This window comes from Pleurodeles waltl, chromosome 9 (assembly GCF_031143425.1).
Source record: "Pleurodeles waltl isolate 20211129_DDA chromosome 9, aPleWal1.hap1.20221129, whole genome shotgun sequence".
Taxonomy (NCBI): Eukaryota; Metazoa; Chordata; class Amphibia; order Caudata; family Salamandridae; genus Pleurodeles; species Pleurodeles waltl.
In genome coordinates, this window is record NC_090448.1 from 625,567,738 (window position 1) to 625,585,870 (window position 18,133).

An 18,133-nucleotide genomic window follows, 5' to 3' on the forward strand; every position below is an offset into this window, starting at 1 on the left:
AACACTTTTTCCTCACATTTCGGTGTCAGAAAGTTCTGGAATCTGAGAGGAGCCACAAATTTCCTTCCACCCAGCTTTCCCCCAAGTCTCCCGATAAAAATGATACCTCACTTGCGTAGGTTGGCCTAGCGCCCGTGACAGGAAATGCCCCAAAACACAATGTGGACAAATCCCATTTTTTGACAGAAAACAGAGGTGTTTTTTGCAAAGTGCCTACCTGTAGATTTTGGCCTCTAGCTCAGCCGGCACCTAGGGAAACCTACCAAACCTGTGCATTTTTTAAAACAAGAGACCTAGGGGACTCCAAGATGTTTCGATTTGCAGGGCTCTGAGAAGGTTCGGTTATCCAGAATCCTTTGCAAACCTCAAAATTTTGCTAAACAAACAAGTTTTCCTCACATTTCGGTGACAGAGAGTTCTGGAACCTGATAGGAGCCACAAATTTCCTTCCACCCAGCGTTTCCCCAAGTGTCCCGATAAAAATGGTACCTCACTTGTGTGGGTAGGCCCTGTGCTCGCGACAGAAAATGCCCCAAAACACAAAGTGGACATATCACATTTTCTCAAAGAAAACAGAGGTGTTTTTTGCAAACTGCCTACCTGTGGATTTTGGCCTCTAGCTCAGCCGGCACTTAGGGAAACCTACCAAACCTGTGCATTTTTTAAAACTAGAGACCTAGGGGAATCCAAGATGGGGTGCTTGTGGGCTTTCACCAGGTTCTGTTACCCAGAATCCTTTGCAAACCTCAAAATTTGGCTAAAACAACACTTTTTCCTCACATTTCGGTGTCAGAAAGTTCTGGAATCTGAGAGGAGCCACAAATTTCCTTCCACCCAGCGTTCCCCCAAGTGTCCCAATAAAAATAGTACCTCACTTGTGTTGGTAGGCCTAGTGCCTGCAACAGGAAATGCCCCAAAACACAAAGTGGACATATCACATTTTCTCAAAGAAAACAGAGGTGTTTTTGCAAACTGCCTACCTGTGGATTTTGGCCTCTAGCTCAGCCGGCACTTAGGGAAACCTACCAAACCTGTGCATTTTTGGAAACTAGAGACCTAGGGGAATCTAAGATGAGGTGACTTGTGGGGCTCTCACCAGGTTCTGTTACCCAGAATCCTTTGCAAACCTCAGAATTGGGCTAAAAAAACACTTTTTCCTCACATTTCGGTGTCAGAAAGTTCTAGAATCTGAAAGGAGCCACAAATGTCCTTCCACCCAGCGTTCCCTCAAGTCTCCTGATAGAAATGGTACCTCACTTGTGTGGGTAGGGCTAGTGCCCATGACAGGAATGGATCACACAAGGGTCAATGGTAGTCCTTGCATGAGGGCTACTGTTAACCCTGGAGTGATCCATACCTGGAGCAGGCACACAAGCGGCGTTGTGTTTTTATCAGGGGAAACACTGGGTGGTATTTTGAGGATCCCTGCACATTCCTGTAGTTTCTGTGATAAAAAAGAAAGGAAAAATAGTGGTTTTAATCAACGCTTCACTTTTGCCGGGTATTCTGGGTAATTACGTGGGCTGCCTTGGGTGTCTAGTTTTCAGAAATGTCTGTGTTTGGTAGGTTTCCCTATACGGTTGCCGAGCTCAGGACCAAATATTTATGTGATTGTCTTAAAAAACGAGGCTGTTTTGTGGTAGGTAATTTGAATGTCTCCACAATCCGTTTTGGGTACTTCCCTGTTGTGGTCACTTGCCCACTGACTAAAGTGAGGCAGTTTTTCGCTGGAGACTTAGTGGAACTTGTGGATCCCTGCAGATCCCTGGACTTCTGCTCATTGGAATGCAAGGCAAATGTGTTTTTTAAGCACATTTTGTGATTTCAAGGGGATTTTGGGTGAAGGAAAACTGGTGAAAGCCACGCAAGTCCTGCACCCTTGGACTCCCCTGGTACTGGTTTGTTAAAGTTAACCCACCACTCACACTGGTTGGTTTTAGCACCTCCAGAAATTATGGTTTCAAAGCATGAATACTTATCAAAGTATCTGAATATTGAAACCAAACCTTCTGAAGGTGGGCCATAAAGCCGCGTCCAGGCACCAACCTCTTTATGGTCCATTCACACGCTATTCACGCACAACAAACAAACCCTTTCATATCGCAGGCCACGGGCCCAATCCAACCAATCACTGCACTCACATTAACTTACCGCTGCCAGACAAGGGCCCATCACATTCACACGCCACAGAACGGAATAAGTTTGAATACATTTTACCACCTGTCAAGTAACTGCCTCCTTCCTTAACATTACCAAATGCATGCGTAACAAACTTTTACTAATGACTCCTGTGACAGCCACCTGAGGCTCAAGAAGACATGTTTTTCATGCGCCTTTAACGCACTCTCTGTGCTAAATCCAACTCCTTCCAGTTTGTGGATGCAAGTTGGGGGTGTCCGAGTATGCCGTACAAAGCGATTCCTCGAACTGAGTGAGCATATCTACCTTTGAAACTAAGGGAGACATGCTGGGGATTTCTCATGATGTTCCCTAAAGAGAAGGTCATAGGCTATGAAAAAGGGTAGTGTTTGGGACACAGGGTAGTCCATGAGAACGTAGCATATGTCCCAGCCAACATTATGTGCAGTGATGTGACTGTAATGCACTTATACAGCAAACTGAACATCTACTAAGTTCTGATGGAGGATGAACATGAAAAGCAGGTCAAACACTGACCTATACAAGTCATTCTCCTTCAGTGCTTGGATGGCACCAATGGGTTTGAATCCATAGGTTTAGATGATGTACATCTGTACTACCTTTACTATCTGCCTTCTACCTGTGCAATAACCCTGTGAAGGCACACCTACCATAAGCTTTCCTTACCCAATCATGTCTCTGTTCTCATCAGAGTCCTGGCTAATCCTGTATAATTGCCAAGTGAACCTATACTAGTTTGTGGATGCAAGTTGGGGGTTTCCAAGTATGCCGTACAAAGTGATTCCTAGAACTGAGAGAGCATATCTACCATTGAAAGTAAGGTAGACATGCTGGTGAAGAAAGGTTACTCCGTGACAATGTGACATATGTTCTGTCCACTAGTATATGCAGTAGGGGGAATATAATGCATGTTAATTGAACAGAACACCGACCACGTTCTGACAGTGGATTTAGCTCTCAAGCAGTCCAAAAGGAAGTCCATGATGAAGTAAAATTCTGTGGCTCCTTGCCTAACGAAGCAGTGGCCCATGGACGTTCAGTATCCATGCACTGCCACTGAAAGGATTACCCAACGGCAGCTCAACCTCAGTCGATTTCCCAGAACTTTGCTTTAGTATGATACAACGTGAAGCAAGTAGGGATAAAGAGGCCTGGTTGTGATGGACACTGGGGACAGTAATACCCACTCTCCTGCCGCTTTCCATGCTTCGAGCACACTTTACAGCGACGACATAGACGGTCCTTTTTGGGTGTTTTAGGACTGCGATCAGCAAAGTGTCGCTTCTGTAGCCTTGCCACATTCTCCAGAATATGTGAGGTGGAGTCTGCTGCTGCTTCTGTAACAGCAGTGAGGCTTTCAATTATAGACAACTGGAAGTCAAGGAAAGTCATGAGTCTTCCTGTGGTTGTCTGACGGTAAACAACATACGCATTATATGTTGCCATCTGAATCAGGTGGGTAAACAGTTTCTTGTACCAAGTGCGAGTTTTACAGCACGCATTGTATGGTTGAAGAACCTGGTCGTTCTTGTCCACTCCGTCCATGTACTTATTGTAATCAAGTATACAGATGGGCTTGTGGACTTTGGCCATCTGACCCCAAACCGTGATAATAAAAGTGCTCTCATCATGAATTGTAGTGAGCACGTATACATCACGCCTATCTAAGAACTTGACTGCGAGCAGTTCGTTAGAACGCAATGCAGTACTCTCTGATTTCTGGAGCTTCTTGCAAACAAGCTCCTGCGGGAATCCTTTGCGGTTACAACGAACTGTACCGCAGGCCACAGTGCCAGCTTTGTAGAACTCACTGAACAGCTCTACTCCTGTATAGAAATTGTCCACATAAAGGTTATAACCTTTGTAAAGAAGTGGCTGGACAAGTTCCCATACAATCTTACCTGTGACCCCTAACGCGGGAGGGCAACCTACAAGGTTTAGGGTAGAATCCTTCCATGTATACACTCTCAAGCTGTATACATAGCCAGAAGAGCTCTCACACAGCATGTACAGCTTTATGCCATAGCGAGCTCTTTTGCTAGCAATGTACTGTCTGAAAAGCAGCCATCCTTTGTACAGGATCAAGGACTCATCGTCTGCTATATTCTTTCCAGGAGTATAGATCTCTGGAAACCAGGCAGACAAATGTTCCACAGCAGGCCGAATTTTGAACAACCTGTCATGGTCCGGATGGTCCCAGGGCAATGCAGCAGAATTGTTATTGAAATGCAGCATGCGCTGCAGTAGCAAAAAATGATCTCTGCTCATGTATGGTGCGAAGATGGGAGTTACCCAAACCGTGCAAGTCGTCCAGTAGGACTGCAAGGTGGGTTTCTGCACTAACCCTATTTTGAGCGTAAGGCCCAAAAATATCTTCAACTCCGCCAGCGGAGTGGGAGTCCACTGGTGTGCCCTACAACAGGGCCCTAGAGTGCCTCCACGCTCCCTCAGAAATTGGTCTGCATGCAAATTTGTTTGCTGCACAATTTTCTGAAGGAAGTCAACATCCAAAAATAGATGGATGTAGTCGACTGGCAAAAAGTTAGCTGTATCGACTTTACATCCAGCGTCACCAGTAAAAGGTGGAATTTGGGGCTGAACTAAACAGGGGGCTGCCAAGAGAGCACTCTCTCTGTGCTTGCGGCCGCAAGCATGTGCTCTCTGGGTTCGGCTAACCCAATGTTGTCCCGCTGCACAGAATGTGCTTGCAAAGGGACAGCACGGCTGTCGTCATTGTCTCCTTCAGACTCACTGGAAGAGGTGTCATCGGATGGGACTCCGCCGACTGAAAAATCACTCCCAGATTCTGCCCCATTGTCCTCTCCCTCAGATGCTGTCTCAGTATCTGCTGTCTCAGTCTCTGAGCCTACATCAGAACTGTCCTCCATAACCCGAGTTAGGGTTTGGTCAGCAGTCATCCAACGAGACGCCATCTCTGCTACTGGCTAAACCGTCCCTCTAAATTACTAGCCTATGTAGAAGGCAGATAGTCACAAAATTGCTTGTGGGTATGTTTGTTGTGTATAATAGGAAATGTCGTCACCTTACCTTCGTTTCTTCTCCAATTCTGCAGATTCTCTGAAAACACTGAAAAAAACAAAAAAGAATGCATTACTTCACCTTACCACATACCCATAATCACAGCCTTCAGCGCTGGTGGCACTCAGTGCGACAGTCATTTTTGTTGCTCTGCCTCCCATTACCTCCTCTTCTAATTCCCTCAGTACCACCCAGCAAAAGTGCCACTCATATCTCCATAGTCCCCCTGGCGTAACATTTGTTTTAAAGCGCAGGTAACGCTTGCCTTTACTAATCCACTCAGCTAAATACATATAAATGTATATCCTTTGCAGCAGGACAATAAACCATCTGCGCTACTTTATGGCAACTGACACTACAGAAAAGACATACATGCATGCATATATATATATATATATATATGTCAATTTGAACCTCGTGGAGTGCGGTGAGATTCTTGTTCACAAAATATTTTCGAGGTTGCTCTCCTCCATCACCGAGCACCGGCAGTGGAGTGCGCCGTGCAACAATCTTTTAACCAATTTGTGTTGCATATATATCTATATATATATATGTTTAGAAACAAAGTGGTCGAAGGGTTGCTAGGCGGCGCACTCAACTGTCCGGTGCCCAGTGACAGAGAAGACCAATCTCGAAATTATGTAATGCCGAAAAATTTCACCGCACTCCACGAGGTACGAATAAACGTGTATTTTATTGCAGTGAACAACCACCAGCGCGTTTCGACTCACCAAGGAGTCTTGATCACAGTCCTCGTGGAGTGCGGTGAAATTGTTGGTATTATATTATTTATATATATTTTATGTATATGTGTGGTTTCCCAGGGGGGCCAATTGTGGCTCCCAGAAAACAACACACACAAAAAATATATATATTTATATATATATATATATATATACATATATATACATATATATATATATATATATATATATATATATATATATAGAGAGAGAGAGAGAAAGAAAGAAAGGCACTAACTCTACATAACTTTGTTTCATACATGTGTGCTTTCCCTTGGCAAAGCACTCATGTATAAAAAAATAAAATGGCCCCATAGATGGTCACCCTAAGGGCTGACCACCAACAATTTCAATTTTTTTTTAATACAATCTAGTTTTGCACGTTTTTTTTAAATCTGGGGGGTGTGATCGCCCTCATAACAGTTACGTTTAAAAAATAATGCCCCTACAGGGGGCGGTCCTTTTACAAGGGGGCGGACCCCCCCAAAGAAGATCCATGGCCAGGAAACAGTGCCAGGGAGGCATCGATGGAAAGGGGAGAGTCTCCCCTTTCCATAGATGCCTCCCTGGCATCTGGGGAGGCCGTTTTGGCCTTCTTTTCTCCCACCGGAGTAGAAGAGGACACTTACCTGATCCGCTTCTGCCCCGGTGGGGAAAAAATGTGACGTCAGTGCGCCTCACGGAGTGCTGACGTAACAAAGGGGCGGGAGGAAGACGCAGGAGTTGTTCCGCGTCTCCAACGGGGAAAAAATAAAAATCCTCTGGAGGATTTTTAACCCCCTCCCTGTTGTCGGCCACTGGTCGTGACCCGCTCCAGGGAGGTAGTGCGGGCGTCGGCACTGTTGATGTTTAGAAATTTTAATTTCATGCATGATTCAGTAATACATTTTCTAGCTTTCTATGTTTATGATTTCTATTTTTATATTTAATTAAAGAGGAGACTGCATTATTTATTTTTTTCAATTATATATTCAGTATCATTTTTTTTTTTTAAACAATAACATATCCGTATTCACTTGAATAATTGACACAGCAATTTATTTTTATTTTCATTTCAGTAGTATTTTTTTATAAACATTTCAATACATTCTTATTTATGTAGATTTGTTATTCATGTTATTCATACTGTAAAAAAGCTCAATTTGACCCATTATTTTTCATTTTATTTACATTTTGTATGTATGTGTACAATATAATACATTAATTGTTTCTATTGGAGATAATGTATTTTTCCTCATCTATTCTTTACAGGCTATTGTATTTTGTGGTCTGTCTCTGTTAATGTTTGCTAGCTGATTTTCAAAGATAACGGTTCTTCAGTGCAGTTTGCCAGTGAAGGTAAGAACGTTTTCAGTGTTATTAAAGGGTGTACATGATGGGGCTGTTAGTTCTGTTTGGTTAGGTTAACACAGTTTAATGTTTGAAATTGGTTAAGACAAGGAAATATTGTGAGTTGGTATTTTGTAGGCAGTAAACTGGAAAATATATATATATATATATATATATATATATGTATAGTATTAGTTATGTATGTACAGTTAAGGGATCTGTCTAGTTGTACATATTTTTTGTGTATTCTTTGTTATGTTTCATGTTTTGGGAGGATTTTATTTGTTTTGAGGGTGGGTTTGTGGGTTTTTTTTAGGATTTATTTTAATCTTAGACAGATTGTTTTGGGTGGTGCAGATTTTTTTTTATTTCAAGGCAAATAAATCTGGGATTTTTTATACCAACTGTTTCATATATATTCCTTGTTCTTTGCTGGTTGTCCTGTAGTGTTTATTCTATTTTTTAAATACTTTTCATGTTTTATTGGGGTATTGGTGGATTTGATATGGCTTTTCTTTTTTCTATCAACTTTTTCTGGATTTTTTGGGACATTTTGCTTTTTTGTGGGTTTATGTTTTTGACTTTAGTTTTTGTACTGTGGCTCAAGGACTTCTGCTACTCAAGCATATTTTTTTAATTTATTGTGGAAATATTGGCTGGAATTGATTTAATACACATTTACATTTTGGGCTTGATTATGAGTTTGGCACCGTCCGCCGAACTTCTGAAGGGCAGGTTGCCACCATACAGCTATGCTGCTGTTCAACATGGCTAAAAATTACTTTGTTGGTGACACGAATGCAGCACTGAGAATGCAAGCTAATGTTGCTTTCAAAACAGGGACGAGACAAAATACATTTTGATCTCATGAGCAATGGCAAAAATGTGTTTTCATCATGCCCTTTTATAGAAGAGGTTCAAATTGTGCAATTCATATTAACTAAATGTGCATGTAAATATATGCTTTACGATGTCATGTATAAGCCACACATTCTTGCCAGCTGCTTGTCAACTGCAAATCAGGTAATCTCTGAAAGAACATATGCACCTGTTCTATATAGATGCATGCTTTATTGTTTAAACATTCAGTGCTTGATGCCATAAAATAAAGCATCATAGAGCTTTTCACCCCTGACGGGACAGGCGAAGCAATAAGGATGCAGGAAGGGATGGGGTAAGTATCAAAGGAAGAATGGAGGAAGCAACAAGAGAGGGAGTGGGTGTTGGGCAAAAAAAAAAGGACGCCGGAGGGGTTGGGAGAAACGGGGTAAACAGCAATGAAGCATGAGAGACAGGGGCAGGCAACAAGGACAATGGATGCAGTGGGAGGGGTAGAGAGGGCAGGAAACTGGTCGTAGAAATGATGCTGCACTGGGTCCATTTACACAAAACCCTACATACACAGGAAGAGAGCAGGGAAGCAGGAGCTGCTGACCAATGAGAAGCCAGGAAATGAGTTGTTGAAGTCAACCAATAGTAAGTAATGGGCCGGCTCTAAGCCCCAATAAAGTGTTGTCTTTTATTTACAGGAGATTCAGAAGCAAGAGTGCACCATCTCAGGAGAGAGCTAACAAAAAAGGTGGAATAAGCCCCTTGACAGATCCCTATTTTACTACTATCTCCAATCAACTCGGACATGCCATAGCCACACACCTCAAAGACAAAATAATCTTCAACCCATTAGAGGCTAAACTGACAATGGGCCCTCCCTGAGAAAGGAACATCTCTCAAATATACTGAAACCTGGTAAATTTCACAACACTTTCCATGAGTTACACAAGACTCGAAAGTACAATGAAGGACCTTTTGAAGAAAAGGACTGTTGAGAGCACGTATGCTCCAGAACAATGTCTACTTCCTAAATACCTACACAAAAAATAAAATTCCTGCAACAGGCTGTAGCATATGGACAGGGGCTCCCAAGATCTGTCTTAGATGCAGAAATCCAGAGGGTACCTTCCACACAGTATAGGATTGATAAGCCATTCAAACATTCTGTAGGGTGGGGGGGCTTCACATCCCCATTGAAGGTATACAGATGGTCAGTCCAACACCAGAGCATTTAGAAGTCACTGCAGAAACTGACCTCCCCTTCATATAGAAGCATGTAAGAGAATTCCAGTTGCCATGTATTTTCTGTGTTGCCACCATACTTCCATGACTCCTAATATTTGGAGGCTCCCTTTCCCTTATTGAAGATTCCTCTACCTAGAAACCAGAGTATGCAACGTACCCAAGGATGGTTATTTAAAAGCAACTGTTCTACTATTTACATTTGTATGCTCTTGAAAACTAACAGATTTAAATCTATCAAGATAATGTGGACAACTGGTTATTGAAGAATACAGCTGGACGCTATTCTTCTAAATGCTGCCTTAACCTCTGTCAGTGAAGCTGCCAAAAACATTCCATTCAATTACTAAGGGCCTCATGATGGGTTTGGCAGTCTTGTGACTGCCAAACTCGATGTGGCGGTCGTACTGCCACACTCCTGGCAGTCTGATTGCCAGATTACAACTCTGGAGGTTGGATCACCAGGGGACCGCCAACACCACAAGGTTTGGAGATCCCGACAGGGTGACGGCAGTCAGAGTTGTAATCGGTCATGGCATCACTGAGTTCAGCACCACCGTGCTAACAATGAGTCCATTTTCAGCCAGCCTTTTCATGGCAGGGTCCTGGCTTCATTTAAAGAGGGCTGGTTTTGGAGACTGTTTTTTGAACAATAACTGTTGATTACAGTGGTGGGTTAATCGTTTTAAGTGGCATAGTACACCGGGCAGCAGGTAAATGCAGCTGGCGTTGGTCTGGATACTGTGGTGTGTAATCAGCACAATCAACAAGTGAAGGGGTCTGTCTGGTTTGTACTGGCTCCTCATATGTTTATGCAAAGACAGAAGCACATTTCACCATCAACGGACCTGGTCGGTCCAACTGTGTCCAGTGGGTAGCAGGGAGGCTAGTTGGGGGTGTTGGTTCAGGGGCTGGAGGGAGACAGGGTTGGAAGGGGTGAGGTTTACTTGTGGGCAGAGCAGCAAACAATCAACAAAACAAGTAAAATTAATGGAATAATAAGGAAATACTTCCAGACCAGAAGCAGAGATACTTGGGTAGCTTTCTTTTATGGCACCTCGTCTGTATAATGCGGAGTGGTCTGAGAATAGGTAGCATTAGCAGGACACCACATGGCGGGTCGACTCATAAGCTACAAATTTGTACAATTAACGCCTGTGGTCTCAAAAATAGAGCTAAAAGAGGAAGGGTGGCACTGGGCGTGAGGGTCATGAATCCTGATTTAGTATGTATACAGGGGACCCACATCCCTTGGGACAAACTGGGATTGGTTAAGGATCTTTACTTGTCACCCTGGGCTTGCACATGGCAAGGCTTGCCATTTGGAGGGGTGGCTATTCTTGAAAACAAATGTATGTGCTCTGTCGGCCGTAATGCCTTGGATAAGCTTAGCAGATGGGCAATTTTAGAATGTGGAGCTGGTAGAGAATGGCTTATGCAGTGCTCAGTTTATGGCTCCTATGTGGAGGAGCCAGATTTTTTGTTTTTATTGTTTGAATACAGAATTAGCTTCATGGCCACTGCCTCTCATTTTATGTGGGGATCTTAATATCCATGTAGACATGACAAATGACCAATCTAACAATGCAGGGAGGAAGCCTGTTGTTTATAGAGCACTGCAGCGGTTGATAAACGATCGTGGGCTTATATATGTGTAGCACAGATGCAGGACTCCGGACCTGGGCTTTACGTTCTTCTCCTTTACACATAGCAAGCTGGTACGGCTAGATTATTTTTTTTGTATCTGCAGCATTGGCTGGTCAGGCTATGATAGAGAGATATCCTAGGCCTCTCTCAGACTACAGCTCATTGGTATTGGAAATCTCAATGACTGCCATCACTAAAACCCAGGGGTGTTGGACCTTTGATTAAAAAAAAACAAAAAAAACTCTTGTTGGATACAATGTATTTAGACCATATGTGTAAATTGCTAGCAAACTTCTTGGAAATCAATAGAGGGATGGTCCCAGATGGCTTGGTGTGGGAGGCTTTAAAGGCTGGGTTCAGGGCTTAAACCCTTAGCTTCAACCTGTTTCAACATAAGCAAAGACAAATCAAGTTTCACGGGCTATTTAAGGAATTATCCCCAGCAGAGGATAACTTGACGTGGTCACTGACTAAGAGTTTGGATACTCGGGAGGCCCAGCAAATGATAGCCATAATTAAAATCAAAAGTTGATCAATACTTTAGTAGAGAGGTGGCCACCAAATTTAACCACTATAGGTCAGAGTGCTACAAGCATGGGAAGAATACCGAAAGACTATTAGCAAAGCAGATTAGGCAAAAGGAGGTGGAAAGAGGGATACTGGCTGTAATAAATAGGGAAGGGAAGATATTTGAATCCTTGTCTGATATTGTTAGGGTCTTTAGAGATTTGTATGAAACTTTATATGTAAGAACTGGAAACTCCGCTGGATGGGTACGAGGATTTATTTGCAGGCTTGGATACGGTTAGGATAAATGAAGAGGAAAGGGTCACCCTGGATGCTCCAGTCTCCTTGGAATAAGAATGTAAGGCTATGAACTCCCTAGCTACTGGGAAAGCCACGAGCCCAAATTATCGACCCCTAGAGTTTCTCAAGGTTTTTCTTTGGTGAACTTCGACAAGATATGCTCCCTATCTTTTTACAGGCACAAGTGTGGGAAATTCCACCCCTGTGGCAAATAACAAATATAATAGTTTCTAAGAAGAAAGGTAAATCACCATTTCATCCCAGATCATACAGGGTGATTTCTTTAATAAACTGCAATGGTAACATCTTTTGCCAATGTTTTGGCAAATCAGCTTGGGAAGGTTGTCTCGGCATTGGTATTGCAACAACAACATGCCAGGCTGCAGTACAGTAGATCATGTAGAAGGGTGACTACGTTGATGTTGCAGAGGCCTCAGGATCATCAATGGACTTACCTTTACTAGATGCTGAGAAGGCCTTTGATCGCGTGTTAACTGTAAACAGATAGGCTCTAAAGGGAATTAAGGTTCTGCATGACTTGTTTCAGTAACGCCAACTCCACTCCTTCAGCAATTTCTGGTGCGATTAAGGGTGATTTATTTTTATTTCTTCAGATCCCAAATTTTATCAACAAAATAATAGAGGAAGCATTTTCAGTAGCTAAAATCCCCTTAGTTGAGGCTGTAAGACAGAGGGACTGAATTGGCCCATTTTAAAACCTTTTGATACATGGCCTACCTGATTATCTGGAAGCGCAAAATACCAAATGGGAAGCTAGACTTAGTTTAGAGGGCCTTTATCTTCAGGAGTCACTAGATTTAGGGAACAAGATGCTGTTAATGGCTGTGTGTAAAGAAATGCCTCCTTGGCATGGTTACCCCCTGACATTTTGCCTTTGCTGATGCTAAGTTTTGTTTTGAAAGTGTGCTGAGGCCTGCTAACCAGGCCCCAGCACCAGTGTTCTTTCCCTAACCTGTACTTTTGTTTCCACAATTGGCACACCCTGGCATCCAGTTAAGTCCCTTGTAACTGGTACCCCTGGTACCAAGGGCCCTCATGTCAGGGAAGGTCTCTAAGGGCTGCAACATATCTTATGCCACCCTGGGGACCCCTCACTCAGCACAGACACACTGCTTGCCAGCTTGTGTGTGCTAGTGGGGATAAAACGACTAAGTCGACATTTGCACTCCCCTCAGGGTGCCATGCCAACCTCACACTGCCTATAGAGTATAGATAGGTCACCCCTCTAGCAGGCCTTACAGCCCTAAGGCAGGGTGCACTATACCATAGGTGAGGGCATAAGTGCATGAGCACTATGCCCCTACAGTGTCTAAGCAAAACCTTAGACATTGTAAGTACAGGGTAGCCATAAGAGTATATGGTCTGGGAGTCTGTCATGCACGATCTCCACAGCACCCTAATGGCTACACTGAAAACTGTGAAGTTTGATACCAAACTTCTCAGCACAATAAATGCACAATGATGCCAGGGTACATTTTATTGTAACATACACCCCAGAAGGCACCTTAGAGGTGCCCCCTGAAACCTTAACCGACTACCCGTGTAGGCTGACTGGTTTTAGCAGCCTGCCACACTCCAGACATGTTGCTGGCCACATGGGGAGAGTGCCTTTGTCACTCCGTGGCTAGTAACAAAGCCTGTACTGGGTGGAGGTGCTTCACACCTCCCCCTGCAGGAACTGTAACACCTGGCGGGGAGCCTCAAAGGCTCACCCCCTTTGTTACAGCACCCCAGGGCACTCCAGCTAGTGGAGCTGCCTGCCCCCTACGGCCACGGCCCGCAGGAGGAGATAAAGAGAAAAACAAGGAGTCATCACTGGCCAGTCAGACCAGCCCCTAATGCATCCTGAGCTGAGTTGCCTCTGACTTTTAGAAATCCTCCATCTTGCAGATGGAGGATTCCCCCAATAGGGATAGGAATGTGCCCCCGTCCTCTCAGGGAGGAGGCACAAAGAGGGTGTAGCCACCCTCAGGGCTAGTAGCCATTGGCTACTAACCCCCCAGACCTAAACACACCCCTAAATTCAGCATTTAGGAGTTTCCCAGAATCTAGGAACTCAGATTCCTGCAACCTAAGAAGAGGACTGCTAAGCTGAAAAACCCTGCAGAGAAGACGGAGACACCAACTGCTTTGGCCCCAGCTCTACCGGCCTGTCTCCCCACTTCTAAAGACACTGCTCCAGCAATGCTTTCCACAGGGACCAGAGACCTCTGAATTCTCAGAGGACTGCCCTGCATCTAGAAGGACCAAGAACTCCCGAGGACAGCGGCTCTGTTCACCAAAGACTGCAACTTTGCAACAAAGAAGCAACTTGCGTTTCCCGCCAGAAGCGTGAGATTTGCTACTCTGCACCAGACGCCCCCGGCTCGACTTGTGGAGAACAACCACTTCAGGGAGGACTCCCCGGCGACTACGAGACCGTGAGTAGCCAGAGTTGACCCCCCTGAGCCCCCACAGCGACACCTGCAGAGGGAATCCAGAGGCTCCCCCTGACCGCGACTGCCTGCTTCAAAAGACCCGACGCCTGGTAAAGACTCTGCACTCGCAGCCCCCAGGACCTGAAGGATCTGACCTCCAGTACAGGAGCGACCCCCAGGTGGCCCTCTCCCTTGCCCAGGTGGTGGCTACCCAGAGGAGCCCCCCCCCCTTGCCTGCATCGCTGAAGAGACCCCTTGGTCTCCCATTGCTTTCTATTGAAAACCCAACGCTTGTTTGCACACTGCACCTGGCCGCCCCGTGCCGCTGAGGGTGTACTTTTTGTGTGGACTTTTGTCCCCCCCGGTGCCCTACAAAACCCCCTGGTCTGCCATCAGAAGACGCGGGTACTTACCAGCTGGCAGACTGGAACCGGGGCACCCCCTTCTCCATTGAAGCCTATGCGTTTTGGGCACCACTTTGACCTCTGCACCTGACCAGCCCTGAGTGGCTGGTGTGGTAACTTTGGGGTTGCCCTGAACCCCCAACGGTGGGCTACCTTGGACCCAAACTTGAACCCCATAGGTGGTTTACCTACCTGCAAAAATTAACAAACTTACTCCCCCCAGGAACTGTTTAAAATTGCACTGTCTAGTTTTAAAATAGCTATATGTCATTTATGTGAAAACTGTATATGCTATTTTGCTAATTCAAAGTTCCTAAAGTACCTACCTGCAATACCTTTCATTTGAAGTATTACATGTAACTCTTGAACCTGTGGTTCTTAAAATAAACTAAGAAAATATATTTTTCTATACAAAAACCTATTGGCCTGGAATTGTCTCCGAGTGTGTGTTCCCCATTTACAGCTTGTGTGTACAAATGCTTAACACTACTCCTTTGATAAGCCTACTGCTCGACCACACTACCACAAAACAGAGCATTAGAATTATCTCTTTTTGCCACTATCTTACCTCTAAGGGGAACCCTTGGACTCTGTGCATACTATTCCTTACTTTGAAATAGTGCATACAGAGCCAACTTCCTACACTGGCTTAAAAAGTCAACACTAAGTCCATATTCCAACTTATACTACACCCTGCCTAAAATGACTAAATGGGGTGGTAGGTCTAGCGGTAACTGCAATCGATGTGGATGGGAGCAGGTCGAGATTGTATGTTCTTTTCATGTCCCAAATTAGATTATTTGATGCGTGATATTGGGACCTTTATGGGATCTATCATTGGAGGGCAGGTCCAGATCACCCCAGTATTAATGATTTTGGGGTTGATGGATGGCTCTGAGGACAATGATGCAGTAAAGAGGCATATTTATTATTTGTTGCTATGGTGGTGGCCCAACTCTGCACTTCATCAGAATGCTTAATCCAGAGCCCCAATCATTTTCAATGTGGAGGTCTAGAATTAAAGCAGTATACAAGGTGGAAAACAATTTGTATAATGCAAGGGGTGCAACAAGCAGCTGTGTGAGGTCATGATTTGGTCACCTGTTAATTGGTTGGAAGGTTTGACTAGGCAATGAGATAATCAAGGTGGAAGGCAATAGAGGTAGCTGTCTGGGTGACATACTAGGCAGTCTTAAGATCACATGGGCCCTTTTTGTTTCTTCACAGATAACGTTTAGTGTTATACGATGATTTACAGTGATTATGGAGCTGCAATTTATAACACTGTTGAGATTAGCAGCTACTCTGACCATACTACTGTTATGCACCTGCACTTCACAACCGATTGATGCTTTAGTTCATGTTCTTTGCTACTGATGATTTCCACAGGTCACCTGATGTATTATGGATATGTTATGGTGATTATGCATTTGCACTTTATAGCAATGTTTATAGATATGCTATAAGTAAAACAATGTTGTTATGCATCTGCACTGCAAAATGTATTGGTATTTATAGGCTGAACCTATTGATGGCTGGATATCACTAGGGTATGGCTTGCTCCGCACTTCACTGAAGTATTCACTTGAACTTTTTCCCACTGGCTACGAAACAGGGCTCCCGGTTCTAGTCTAACCCTATGCATTTTAAGAGCTAAAGGAAGACATTGTACTGTAACCTTTGTAATACTTCAACCAATAATTGCTGACCGCTTTTATCTGTTTATCTTGTGCTCATGCTCTATAGACTTGGTTAACAAATTTGTGGAGGGGCTTGTATTTTATTAGCTGCATTTTTCTTTGGGGGTTAAGTTTACTGCGTATAAGGGTGAAGTAGCATGGTAAAAATCAATAAAAGGAATATTACTTCATCTATGCTGCTTATATGCTGGCAGTTTAGCATAAAAATGGGTTCAGTGGTGTGGTTTTTACTGCACAAATCAATCAACATCCATTCAGGCTGATTTTCGGTAATTATTTACACTTGTGAATTGTATTTTGTTCATTTTGGCCAATTCGCCATTGACCTCAGAGGAAGTAACAGTTGTATGACCCAACTTTAAGACATGACAGTAAGCTAAAGAATTTAACAACTGTATGGCTTTTGTAAACTGATTAAATGCTGGAAGACGTCTGGACAATTTAATCCGGTATTGGAAACACTTAATTCTGACCAAGGGCACACTGGTGGTATTGCAGTCAGTCACTAAAGCAGCCACCAGAACAAACCGCTGAAAACATAACTGTTCACCAGTTTGTGAGCTTACTTTCACTGGAGTTAAAGTCACAATTTTGGAATTAAGTTTGAGGCTTTAAGGCACAAGGACGTTCAAGTGGTCTTCCTTTTAGAAATACATAGTTGCCAACCTTGCAAAGTGTTGTGTTCAGAAACGGTATTTGCATTATTCCTACAGTTAAAAGCTTTTTGCTTTCCAGTAATATATATTTTTTTAAATGACAACGTAATCACTTTCAATAAAACAGTGAAACAAGCCTGTTGGACCTGGCCCTTTTTACGGGGTCATCCCCCAACTTTTTGCCCGCCTCCTCCCCTTTTTCTGACTTTTTGTTCACTTTAGGGCTCTGGGCACTTTATCACTGATGACCAGTGTTAAAGTGCATATGCTTTCCCTTCCAAATGTGAAATGACTGCTTACACCTGATTGGCTCATTTAATTTACCTGCAAGCCTCTTGTATAGTGGTATCCCTTATAGCCAGGACATGTACATTAAATGCTACTAGCTGGCCTGGAGCGCAACTTGCGCCACCCACAAAAGTAGCCTTTCAAACCTGTCTCATGCCTGCCACTGCAGAGCCTGTGTGCAGTTTACCGCCACAGTGGTTCAGAATCTATATTTGTTTGCCAGGAACTCCACTTTTACTACATTGAGGTCATCCCTAAGGAAGCCCCTTGGTAGCCTTATGGGCATGGCGCTGTGTAGGTAAGCGGTAGGACATGTGCCTTTTTGTGTGGTATGTCCTGGTATTTGGTTTCTCACTGCTGCCTCTCATAGGGTAGCATTAGGAATGCCCCTGCATATGACTAAGTGGTATTTTCTAATCTTTGAGCGTGGGCATATTCGGTCTGGTTGAAATGGCAGTGAGAAATGCTGCTTACTGCGGATTCCATATTAACAGTTTATAAATTCCAATCTTAGAAAGTGGGCATTTTTCTGTGCTTATGACCCTTGTGATTTTACAGCAGGACTCCAATCAACAACTGGGGTAGAGTGACAGCTTCACTTGGTGCATACTTTCCAGACAGCCATCACACAGGAGGGGCCAGTTGTAACAGAGGATACATCTGCATGCTAAGTGGTCTTCCTGGGTTGGTAGAGGCAGTGCTCACTCACATTTGTATAAGCCGTGTCCTGCCCTGACAAGCTTGTTTACCCCCCTACTGATGTCTGGAGCCAGTGTGGAGGAGAATAGGCATTTCTGGAACTGGTTAGAGCCGGTAGGAAACTTCTACCCACTTCTAGAAGCCGAGTAT